Source organism: Pyrgilauda ruficollis, unplaced genomic scaffold (genome assembly GCF_017590135.1).
Source record: "Pyrgilauda ruficollis isolate IOZ18807 unplaced genomic scaffold, ASM1759013v1 scaffold52, whole genome shotgun sequence".
Classification (NCBI taxonomy): domain Eukaryota; kingdom Metazoa; phylum Chordata; class Aves; order Passeriformes; family Passeridae; genus Pyrgilauda; species Pyrgilauda ruficollis.
The window spans coordinates 2,025,392-2,036,712 of NW_024526822.1; the positions used below are offsets into that span (position 1 = coordinate 2,025,392).

An 11,321-nucleotide genomic window follows, 5' to 3' on the forward strand; every position below is an offset into this window, starting at 1 on the left:
ATTTGCTCTACAAAATGGTTTTATTGTAAAGTGGAGATGGGATGTCAGCTGCAACAGAACACTTCTGAAAGGATAAAATTAGAAAACATTTACATACACATTTTAAGGGAACAGTACCAACAGACTTTCCCCAAGCAGAAGAGCACAAAATATCTTAGACTGGTTTGCATGAGTGGAACTTCAGCTGAGTGCTGAATCCAGAGCTGACACCCCTCCTCTTGGAGGTGCCAAGGCTCCCAGCCTCTTATCAGCCCTGCAATTTATCAGTCAAAACCAGCCTCTGCTTTTGGCAACAATGCCTTAATCACTGTTAGCTTTTTGAAAAAAGTTGATCTAATTAACTTCTCAATGCATATTTCTATACAAGAGAGAGCAAAAAATCCTCCTACTTTGGCATTGTGTTTTAATTCTTACCAGCAGCAAGGTGTGAGGTATGGTCAGGCACTGCACCATCCTTGCAATCCACTTCTACACCTTCCTGGTACTTGATTTTAACTTCCCTTGCCAAAAGATGGACAACCAACACCTTAGCATGTACTTCCTGCTCCTCTATGGTTTTGCAGATTTTTTAAAACTTTTACACCATGGATATAAAGTACAATGGCTGCTGTTAAAGCAATATGGGCCAAGAGCAAATCAGAAATATTTGCTTAATTCCAAATATCTCAGTTGTCCTCATTCAAAACTATAAAACTCCAAGGAAAGGTTTACAGTTTCCAAAGTGAGATGACCAAAGTCTTCCTCATGTCAGAAGACTGCCTGAGCATATGAAAGTAAAAAAAAAATCCCAAAACATCTACTGTGATGAAAAAGAGGTATATATGTGTCTACTACAATATTAAAACCAACACAAAACATATCACAGAGCTGTTGCTCCTGTACTGTGAGGTCACAGCAAAGAAAAAGCTGAAAACCATGAGTTAAACCATCACTATTTTTCAGGAGTTGTTGTTTCCACATTTAAGGCGAAGCACAATGTGTCTTAGGGATTTTTGTTTGTTTCCTGACGAGTCATTTGCATGGGAATTAAGAAGCTGGATGTAAAAATTCAGCAGTTGTGCTCTGACAGTGTGAGAGGAGCTATTAAAGAGAGCCTGTGTGGGCTGATAGGAGCAGAATTACAGCCTGCAGAGGAGAGCCCAGCACACGGCTCAGGATGGCAACGTGTGCATCCAAACCAAGCCAAACCTGCTGATCAAAGGGATCCCACAAACCTTCAGAAACTTCCCAGTGATGCAACAGAACACGCACAGAACTTACCTATTTGGGCTGAGGCAGCTTCCAGAGGGTTTCTGCAGTGTATCTGTCTGAAACCCCCAGGCATGTCCTGGAACTCAGAGTGGAGCTCTCCCATCTGGCAGAATTAAGCACTCATCTGCCTGACTATACTAATTACAGATTCCAAGGCCACATTCATTAACTTCACCAGCAGCCACATACTTGCAGCAGATTCTCATGCAGCTCTGGCTTGACATTTCCTCATGAAAGTGACACTTCTAGATTTATTCTTGTCCCTTACCAACCCTTATGTATGGCCTACAGGAAGGGGCCTGCAAGACTTTCTCCTGTCTGATCTCAAATTGGCAGGAGAGTTTAATTCCACTTCAATTCTCTCTTTTTAGTTTTTATGGCAGGAATTGCACATCAGTTATGTCTCAGGCAAATGAGAGTTGTGGTCTCTGCAGCTGATGGACTCACAGCTGCCATGGAGCAGGTCTAGACTGAAAACCAATACACAGATAAATGGGGACATTATTAACTGCAGAAATGTCACAGGGCTGGAAGTTAAGTTGTCCACAGTGAAGTTTCAACTGCTAAATGCTCCCGTTGGCTTCAGGGCAATGGAAATTCATCTGCCCAGCTCAGTAAATGGCCATGGCTGAGCACAGACCCTCCTGACTGATGGGAAAAGCTGTGAGCTGGCAGGAGCTTCTAATCCAAACGCTTGGGAATCCCTGAGAGCCGACCTGGGGCTCTGAACGCAGGCACTGAGTGTGCTGGATTAATGCAGCAAGATTAAAGCATAGCTACAACTCCTGGCGCAGATAAAACCTGCAGATTAAATGTCATGTTGTAGGTGTGTAAAACATGTTACCACTCCTTTCATTGGAAGCCAGTCTAAAAGTGTTTCCATTAGACAGTGCTGTGATTAAATAGTGATACTTTAATTCCCAGGGAAGAGGTGTCAGTGTACCAGGAGAGGCAGGACTGTTCAAAGACTGTCTCATTTTGTGGTGCACACCTGCAAATAAGCTTGGCAACATTAGCACTATGATAATTTCATCTCTCAAATATTTAATGTACAAGGTCTGATTATTAAAAAATATAGAGATGTTTTCATCTCTCAAAGACACATGATTGCAGGTGTTTGTATACAAGTGCACAAATCCAGCCAAATGAAAACAAACTGAAGAAAAAAAGAATGAAGAATAAGAAAACAAACAGAAATTGGGATACCACCTGTGTTTACTGAAGTTAAAGTGTCTCAAGCTGAATTGATAATGTATTTTTCAGAGAAAGAGGAAATGCCAGCTATGATGAGAACTTCATTAAATGTTTGACTAACATGACAAACAGAGCTGTTAGTGCAAACACACAGATGAACAGACAAACTGGAGGTAAAGAGGCAGCTGAGAGAAATTCATGTACCTGGATAACAGATTGAAGAATTCACCTATGGAGTGCCATAAGAACTCATTGCAGAAAACATCTCCAAGACACTGGCTCAGAAAATGCTGATCAAAAGGCTAAGGTGTATCATCAGCACAACACAAAAAACCAAATGACTGAGAACTGGAGTCTCCCAGGAACAGAACAAAATTTATGGGAAATCCAACAGAATGAATTTAACATTTGACATGATACACTAGGGATCTAGAACGGACTTGAGCTGTGAACTGGAAGCTAATGAGTTAAAAGTGACTTTGGAGTAAGATCTCCATACTGTGACACTAAATTAACAGCTAAGTAAAAGGCACACAGAACAGCAGCCTGCTGCAATGCCTGATTTCTTGCCAGGTATTTGTCAATATCTATTTTAACCTCCTGAAAGAGTCTTGAGAAGGGGGTTTTGGTGTATTTTTCTTCCCTGTGCAGCTGTCCCTTAACGTGTCTGCAAAGTAAACTGTGCTTAGATCTTCTCAGAGCATCTTCTTCTACCAGGCAATGTTTCAGCAGGGACACTGGAGCAGCCAGAACTGACAGGGAACACACCGAGGGCACTGAGCAGCACAACCGCTCTTAATCTCAGCATCTAATTAAAAGCAGAGATTACAATAATCAGGGCAGGACAGTAGTGCCTGCTGTATGGAAACTGATCTGATGCCACAGACTGCTTTTCTGCAACAGTAAGAGGTTTGCTGAGATCATTTCCAGATAGAGAAAGATCTATGTCCTTTTTTAAGACTCTCTGCCTTTCTACATAACTGAAGTTTGTTGGCTCCAACAAAACCCACGTTTCATGCAACAGTGATGCACTGAAATAAGATTTATCTGGGGAGAATTGTCTTGTTTTCCTCAGCCATGACAGTTTTTTGAGTTTTGGTGTGATCATTTGAAGTCAATCACTTCTGGAGAACAGAATGTTACTATTCACTACTTCAAAGGACCCAGATTTAACTTGTTGCTTTTTTGAAGCTGCAGTGTAGTGCAGAAAGTTTATGTGCCCAATATAGCTTTCACATGGTTGAATAAGCAAACCAGATAAATGCCACCTTCCCCAGCCTTGGTGCTTTCAACTCTGCATTGTAGGAATCTCACGTTAGCATTCCTTACAGCACATAAAAGCAATTTTCTGACAGCACTTAAAACTGAGGCTTGTTTAACAATATGAGCAGGAACTGTGAAAAGATCTTGTTCCACACTGAACTACCTTCATTCTCATAATAAAAATTAATGTGTGAACTTCACTAGACAGAGTGTTTTGGGATAGCTCACAGCAGATTCACTACCCTATACTTTTGGTGTTCACCAATTCCCCAAAAAACACATGATCGAACTACTAAACGTGCCATCAATGTATAAAACAAATCTCCACTTTTTTGTGGTTTTGGGGTTTTTTTGTAGAATAAAAGCAACAAGTGAATTGAGTCCTCATCATATCCTTATGCAGGGAAGCAGCTCAGAATGAAATCAGCTTACAGTGAATGGGCTGATGTGTTACAGCCCTAAGGCACACATTCAAATTTAACCACGCTTTCCATGGCACTGTTCATGCATAATTTTTATGGATCTCAGTAACTTTTTTATCCTTTTGCTCCATGCAAATTCAGGTTAAGTTCTTCCCAAATTTCTTAGTGTAGAGAAGCTGTTAGATGACCATTTCCCACTCTGTGTAATAAAAAGCAAGGCTGCAGTTTTATAGTCCTTGGTCTTTAACAACAGTACAAAAACCCCCAACTGAATATTAAATTTTCTAAGTACTGCAAATTGCCAAAAAATGTCCATATATTACTTTCATTTGCACGTGGCAGCAACTGCAGCAACCTGCTAATTTAAACTAATTCCAGAAAGCTATTTTTTCTTGTTTTACCATGGCTACCCACAGCATTTGAGCCTTCACTTTCAGAAGCTCTGCAAATATATCAACAAGAAGTCAGGAAAAACATCCATGAAGAGACTACTCAAGCCAGCTTCCCAAATTAGTCACAAAAACAAGAATCTCCAAGCCCTTTCTGGTGATGGCATGTGGAAGAAATAGCAGGAAAAATGGCACAGCAAAGCAGTATGGCTCAAGATTGTTTGGGTAGCACTACTCCTCTGGATCCCTGAAAGAGCAAAAAAGACAAAAATAACAAAACTCTCCCATCTGTTGATCCCCACACATTATTTTTTCCTTTCCTCCAAGGCAAAATCAGGGGTGCATTACACAAAAGCAGAAAGTGCAGAGTCCCTCCTCTCCACTATCCCCCAAACCATGCCTCCCACCTCACTGTGCTCCCTCCTGTCCCTGGAAACCACTCCCTTCTCTCATTTGACAGAAATAACAGACTGGAAGGCACACCACAACCAGTAGGTTTGTCACAACCAAATCTGGCTAAGTGCTAGACTTTACTAGTTCAGCACAAAGCTTACCTGTCAACTGACTGGTTGTTTGAAATATTCAGGTTTATTACACAAAATGACAGCTTTTCTCTCTCACTTTTATTCCAGGAAGCATTACACCCTAATGAAATCCACATTAACTACAACAAATGATTTTTTCTGAAGGGCAATGCATATCTGAACTCTCCCTGAAGCACAGCAGCCCCATAAACACCCCCAGTGCTGGAAGCAACACTGAAGAAAAACCTCAATAAAGAGCAGAAGGGAGAGATCAAGGCAAAGTCTCACATCCCGTGTGATCCGAGGAGGAGAACAGGCACTGCTGATCCAGACAGCAGGACTGCTGCCAGCAGCCAAGGTGTCACAGACACATCAACAACAGCCACCTTCCCAACGGAAGCAGCTAGAAAGAATCCTCAACAAGTTCAAGCAAGGCAGGAATGTGGTTGTGTCATCACCCTTTCAGCACTACGTGTACCTTTATTTTCCTAATGACTCATTTATGCAGATAAATACCTAAAAGGAGTTCTTCTTGGCTCCAAAACCTAAAAGTGCTTGTATTTATCCACAAATCACATTATCAGGTGAGCAGCAACTCCACAGGCTGGAGCTGTCTGCCCTTGTATGGCCAAAGCTGGCCTGGCAGAACCATATCCATGGTTTGTGCTGGGCATAAGGAGAGTTTTGTGGGGTTTTTTTAAACCTCCAGCATCTTTACTAACATTTACAGAATGTAAATGTTCTCACAGTAGGTATTTCAAGACAGGGCTAGTTATCCACTTAAAAAAAAAACAAAACAAGACGTTGAAAGAAAACTGCAGGAACTGTCAGACCACAGAGCTTCAACACTGCCAGTATCTGTCCCCAACACGGGAGCAATGTGTCCCTTAACCCACCAAGCCCACGAGTCATTTCTGGGACTCTTAGGTCTCCACAGGACACGGCATCTTCATGCTTCCAATGCCTTCCAACTTAACTCTGGCAAGTATCCACCCCAACTGTAGTTTTTTCCATAATGCTCTCTTGGTAATATCCAAATACAAAATGCCTTATCAACGGCCATCTGTAGCTGTATTTATAAACTAAGATCTTCTTCAGTATCTGTATTTCCACTACAGTATCTCTCACTATGATTACTGTGTTCATTTGCACTTTGAATATAAAACATTACACATAGTAAATGTTTATAATATTATCACAGAGGAGCTACAAAGTATCCCTTTATTAGAAAGCACATCTCCCTTTATTCAGTCTTCTTGGGTAAAGCAAGCAAACAAATGTTGTGGCCAAATCACCTCAAAACAATAGCAGAGCTCAAAGGAAAAAAAAACCCAAAGTGATGAAGAGCTGCCTCCGCAGACAGATGTACTAAACAGACTGGGACAATGCAGCTTGGAAAAGGAAAAGAACCCAAAGAGAGAAAACTGAGAACACTGAGACCTGTAAAATCACAAATGAGGTGCTGATGCAAAAAAAATTCTTCATTCTTTCTCATACTACAAAAAGCACGAGGGATTCAATGAGATTACAGTTTAAAAAGAAGCAAAAAAGAAAACAAACCCAGAAGCCGGGTATTATTTTTGTACAAGTTGAGGGATTCACCACAGGGTATTCTGTGGAAGCTCCAGGTATAAACTGTTGGAAATGTTTAGGCAATGCCCTCAAGGGACAGGTCCAACAGGCACTGCCAGCTCAGACCCCTTGCTCAGGCCACCCAAAAACCAGGAGCTGGGGATGATGCCTGAGCTGCCTGGGGCTGCTGCTCCACTCTCCCCTAATGATTCACTCCTGGCCACTGTCACAGACCACATGCTGAGCCCAACACACTTTTTGCAGCACTTATTATCCGTCGTTCACCCACTCTGCTAAATCTGCTCATGTGAAATAATGATTTCCCCAGCTCTGAAGTGGAACACATTAAGAACACGCTATTTACAAATAATGCACAGTTTAAGTCACTTCCTTCACTAGATTAAATGGAATGTAAGAATTGAATGAAATGCTGAGCGTTTACATTTCCTGTCACCCCATTTTATCAGGTTTGCAGCTCATTTCCTACCACCACCATTCCATTTCAGCACCTTGCACAAAGCAGTCCCAGACACCTGCTTTCATCCAGTGAAACCATTAGAAGAATCAATTTGCTTTCCAAGGCAAGGAGAGTGATGGACTCCTATGTTTACTTAGCAATAAGCACACAACTATTTAATTAGATCTAGATGCTGGAAACTGCATCTTTGAGGCAACAGCAAGGGCCAGAGTATGAAGCATTTCAATTTGTTACATAAATCAATGTTTTCAGTAGGTTTTTTTCTGCTTGTAACTGCTGACTTCCATATGGAAACAGTGTCACAGGTAGAGGCACTTCTCCCACCCAGTTTGGCTCCTGCACCCTCACACAACACTTCTTGGAAGAAACAAGCAATTAAGTTGCTGCCCCTTCTCAGCCACACGCGATTCCAAGATTGATGTCGTATTTCAAGCGACAGACTGTGAACACGCTCTGCAACCGTGGCATTTAATTTAGAAGTCAGCACTTGACACATTGAAGTATTTGGAATTCCTGAAGTCTGGCTGTCTGCACAGTTGCATAATTTGAGCAGGGATAACCTACTTATAACTGGGAGAGGGAGAAGAATGTCAACAGACAATCCCTTCTACGTCAGGGGACATCTCCTTCCTCGTCACATGCCAGCAAAAGCACCACTGCTTTGTCACACGTTGATTTTCTTTTTCTTTAAGCTAGTGGATTACAATCCCTAAAAGGAGTGAAGCTACATATATCACCAGATGTTCTCCTAGGAATATACTCAGATGCTCTCAAAGCTCACTGAAAAACAAGTTTAGCAGATAGAGTGGATGAGGCCGGTGAAACACTGATGTGAAATACCCCACACAACTGTGAAGGACCCAAGACTTGCTGCTGGCCACACAAACACCTCACCAGGCACAAGCACCACACATCCATCCACAGAAAGGCCATAAAGATACAAAATCTCCTTCAGCAAGTCGTGGGATACAAGCAAACCCAATGTATGGTGGTTGTTCAGCCCCAGACTGGGGGAAGCTGTTTTGCTTTTGATCCTTTTGGCAAACAGCTGAGCAGACCCTCGGAGCAGCACAATCCTCCACCGACACTGCAGAGTGAAAGCACCCCTTTGGAAAGTGCCAGAGTTTATGATTAACCTCCTGTTGCAACAAACATGGCAAGGATTCAGTTTCACCCTCTGACTACTCCCCTTACATACTGCAGAAGGAATATGTAAGGACAGTCTCTCCCCTCCAAACCTCGCAGTCAGAGAGGCGGCAATTCTCTCACCCTGTAAACAAAGCCAGGACAAAACCTCCCAAGCGCGATCCTCCCTCAGCATCCATGCATCATCCACCTGGAGAGACTAAAGTGGGGCTGGAAATTCCCTTCCCATGGAAAGAGACTGCTTGGAGTGTCAGCACCAATTAAAGCTCTGGATTAAAACCAGCTGTTTAAATAGAAGTAGTCCCAAGGGAGAGGCACTTAGAGCATTGTAACTGGTTCCTGGAATAAACAGTTGGACATCAATGGAGGCATTTACACTGGGAGAGCTGTGTGAGCTCCCAGCTTCAGCTCCACCTCCTTAACCAGCTGCACTTAAACCCAGGCAAGGTCTCCAGGCTCATCACACCTTGGATCTGCACCACGTGTAGACATCAAGCTGCAGCAGGAGACCTCGAGGGCAGAAGAAAAGCACATTGCACTCCCAGTTCCCAGAGAGATTCCTGGATGCTGGCCTGTGACCTGACTGCACAGGACTCATTCCCACTCAGCATCACCCTGCAGGGTCCACATGTGACAAATAACCACCACCTCATCTAAGGAAATGTCCAGCTCGGAGCCAGGGATCAGCTCAGGAGTGAACTGGGTGACCTCTACCTCAGTAAGAGCTGCCATGTGGGTAGCTGGTGGATACACCCCAAGAATAAATTAAATAAAATTTTTAAAAAGGGAAAAGAAAAGCCTTGTATCAGGCAGAAGCACAGAAAGAAGGCAGGGGCAAATGTGTGACTGGGAAAACTGAGAAACTCCCCATGGGTATGGCAAACCCAGAGTATCAGACAAGGACAGTAAGGATTCTAGAAACATCACAAAACGGTTTGGGTTGGAAGAGACCTTAAAGATCACTACCATGGGCAGGGACACCTTCCACCAGCCCAGGCTGCTCCAAGCCCTGTCCAACCTGGCCTGGAATGGTTCCAGGCAGCCACAGCTTCTCTGGGCACCCTGTGCCAGGGCCTCAGCACCCTCCCAGGGCAGAATTCCCTCTCAGTATCCCATCTAACCCTGCCCTCTGTCATCTGAAGCCATTCCTCGTTGTCCTGTCACTCCATGGCCTTGTCAAAAGTCACTCTCCTGCTTGCCTGGAAACTCTTCAGGCACTGGAAGGGCCTGGAGTGGACCAATTATGCATGACCAGAAAAAGAGAAAGTGATGGTATGTTACACTGATGGGATGTGCTGATACCTCAGAAGTACACACACTACTCGATTTTACTCTGCTGGACTGCTCAACAAAGGAAACCCCAAAGCCAAAGCAAAAACCAAGGTAGGCTTAACCTGAGAGTCTGTCACTGCAGGATCAGCAGGGCCCAGGAGGGAAAAGGGAGAAGTTTCAGCCACAGAAGACGTAACAGGCAGCCAAGAAGAGATCAGAGATGGGAACAGGACTGACCTTTCTGGCACGTGCAGCAGGGAGGTGATGGGAGCCAGCACAGGAACAGCTGGCACTGGGCATCTGTGGGAACATCCAAGATGTGAAAGGACACATCTGGAAACCTCCACATGCATGAGGAATGCCTGCCTGCAGCAAGGCTGCACTTTCCCTGCAGCAAGGCCTGCACCTACCCTGAGGGGGGCCAACACACCCAGGGTGGGATGGAGGCCCTTGGCAGGAACTCGGAGGGATAACCCTGGTGAGTGTGGAGCAGGGGACACACAGCCCTCAGCAGTGGGCACAACAGGCTCCACGAGATGGGCTGGAGGAGTCATCCCTCAGGCTTTGGAGGAGGAGGTGTCTTTGTGGGTGGGGAAAACCTCAGCAGCTTTTGCAGCCAGGCAGGAGCTCCCTGAGGTGTGGGATTTAACAGGCTGTACTTGACCCCATGCAAACAGGTACAGCAGATTTTGCAGGCACCAGTACCCTGTGTGTGTTAAAGGAGACAACAGGCTTTTGGCAAGCAAGAAACAGATGATACCCTCCCAGAATCTGCTGATTATGTTTATATAGGAAAATGACTCTGGAGAGATGGAAGGAGAGCAGAAAAACACGAAGCAGTTCCTGGCAGATGAGCACTGTGACACCCCCACGGTGCGTGGACACAGAGGCACGCAGCAGACCCTGGCAGATGGACACTGAGGAATGTGCAGAAGGGGCTGTTGTAGGGAAAAAACAAACAACAACAAAGGGACAGAAGCTCTGCCTCACGGCTAGTGGGAATCCCTCTATTTCCTCCCATAAGCCGGCACTGGAGGCAGCAGGTATCCCGTTGGGATGCAGGAAACAACACAACTTCCCCCCCACAGCCCTCGGAACTCCAGGTTCGCGTGTGTCCCCGCGGGCTTCGGCAGCCACTGCGGCTCCCCGGGGCCGGGGACACCCCTGGGGGGGACAACACCGGCACCGGGGACACCCCTAACGCGGGGACACGGGGCACGGGACACCCCCAAACAACGAAACGCGAGGCCGGGGACATCCCAGAGGGAGCTGGCACCCCCAAACAGCGGCAAAAGGGACAGGGGACACCCCCGGAGAAAGGTGACACCCTCAAACACCGGCACAGCAGACACCCCCGCCCCGGGAACCCTCGGCGAGGCGCGGGGCTGACACGGCCCCGCGGGAGGGGGACACACCGGCTGTGCACCGCGCAATGGGATCCCCCGGGGGGGTGAGCGCAGCCCCGGGGCCGCGGGGCACGGACGGGAAGCACGGGGGAAAGGACGGGCCGGGCCGGGCCGGGTCTGGAAGGGAGGGAGAGGGGCCGGAGCCAGATCCCTCCCGCCCCCCGCCCCCGAGGGGCACCAGCGGCCGCCGCGCCACCGACCGGCCCCCTCCCGCTCCAGGCCCGGCCGCGCTCCCCGGTTACCTGCGGGCGGTCGGTGAGGCCGGGCCGCTATCTGGGGGCCATGACGGCGGGGCCGGGAGGCGGCGGGACGAGCGGGATGGCCGGGATGAGCGGGATGTTGTCGGGGGGGGGCGGAGGCCGCCGCCTCCCCCTCAGGCGGCGCGCGGGCATCAAGCTGCAGCA

General features: G+C 46.3%; 1 protein-coding gene across 7 annotated transcripts in view; it reads right to left on the minus strand.

Annotated features, from left to right (window-relative positions):
* Positions 1–11,300, minus strand: part of ZBTB44 (zinc finger and BTB domain containing 44) — a 38,353-nt gene extending 27,053 nt beyond the window's left edge. For 4 of the 7 annotated variants that reach the window (XM_041480657.1, XM_041480652.1, XM_041480655.1 and 1 more), the window contains exon 1: positions 11,160–11,300. The gene's annotated coding sequence lies outside the window, so the exon portion shown is untranslated. Of the gene's footprint in view, positions 1–414; positions 9,262–11,159 lie in introns of those variants that run through there. The other 3 variants (XM_041480654.1, XM_041480656.1, XM_041480653.1) reach the window with 3 other exon arrangements.
* Between the last annotated feature and the right edge of the window lie 21 nt (positions 11,301–11,321).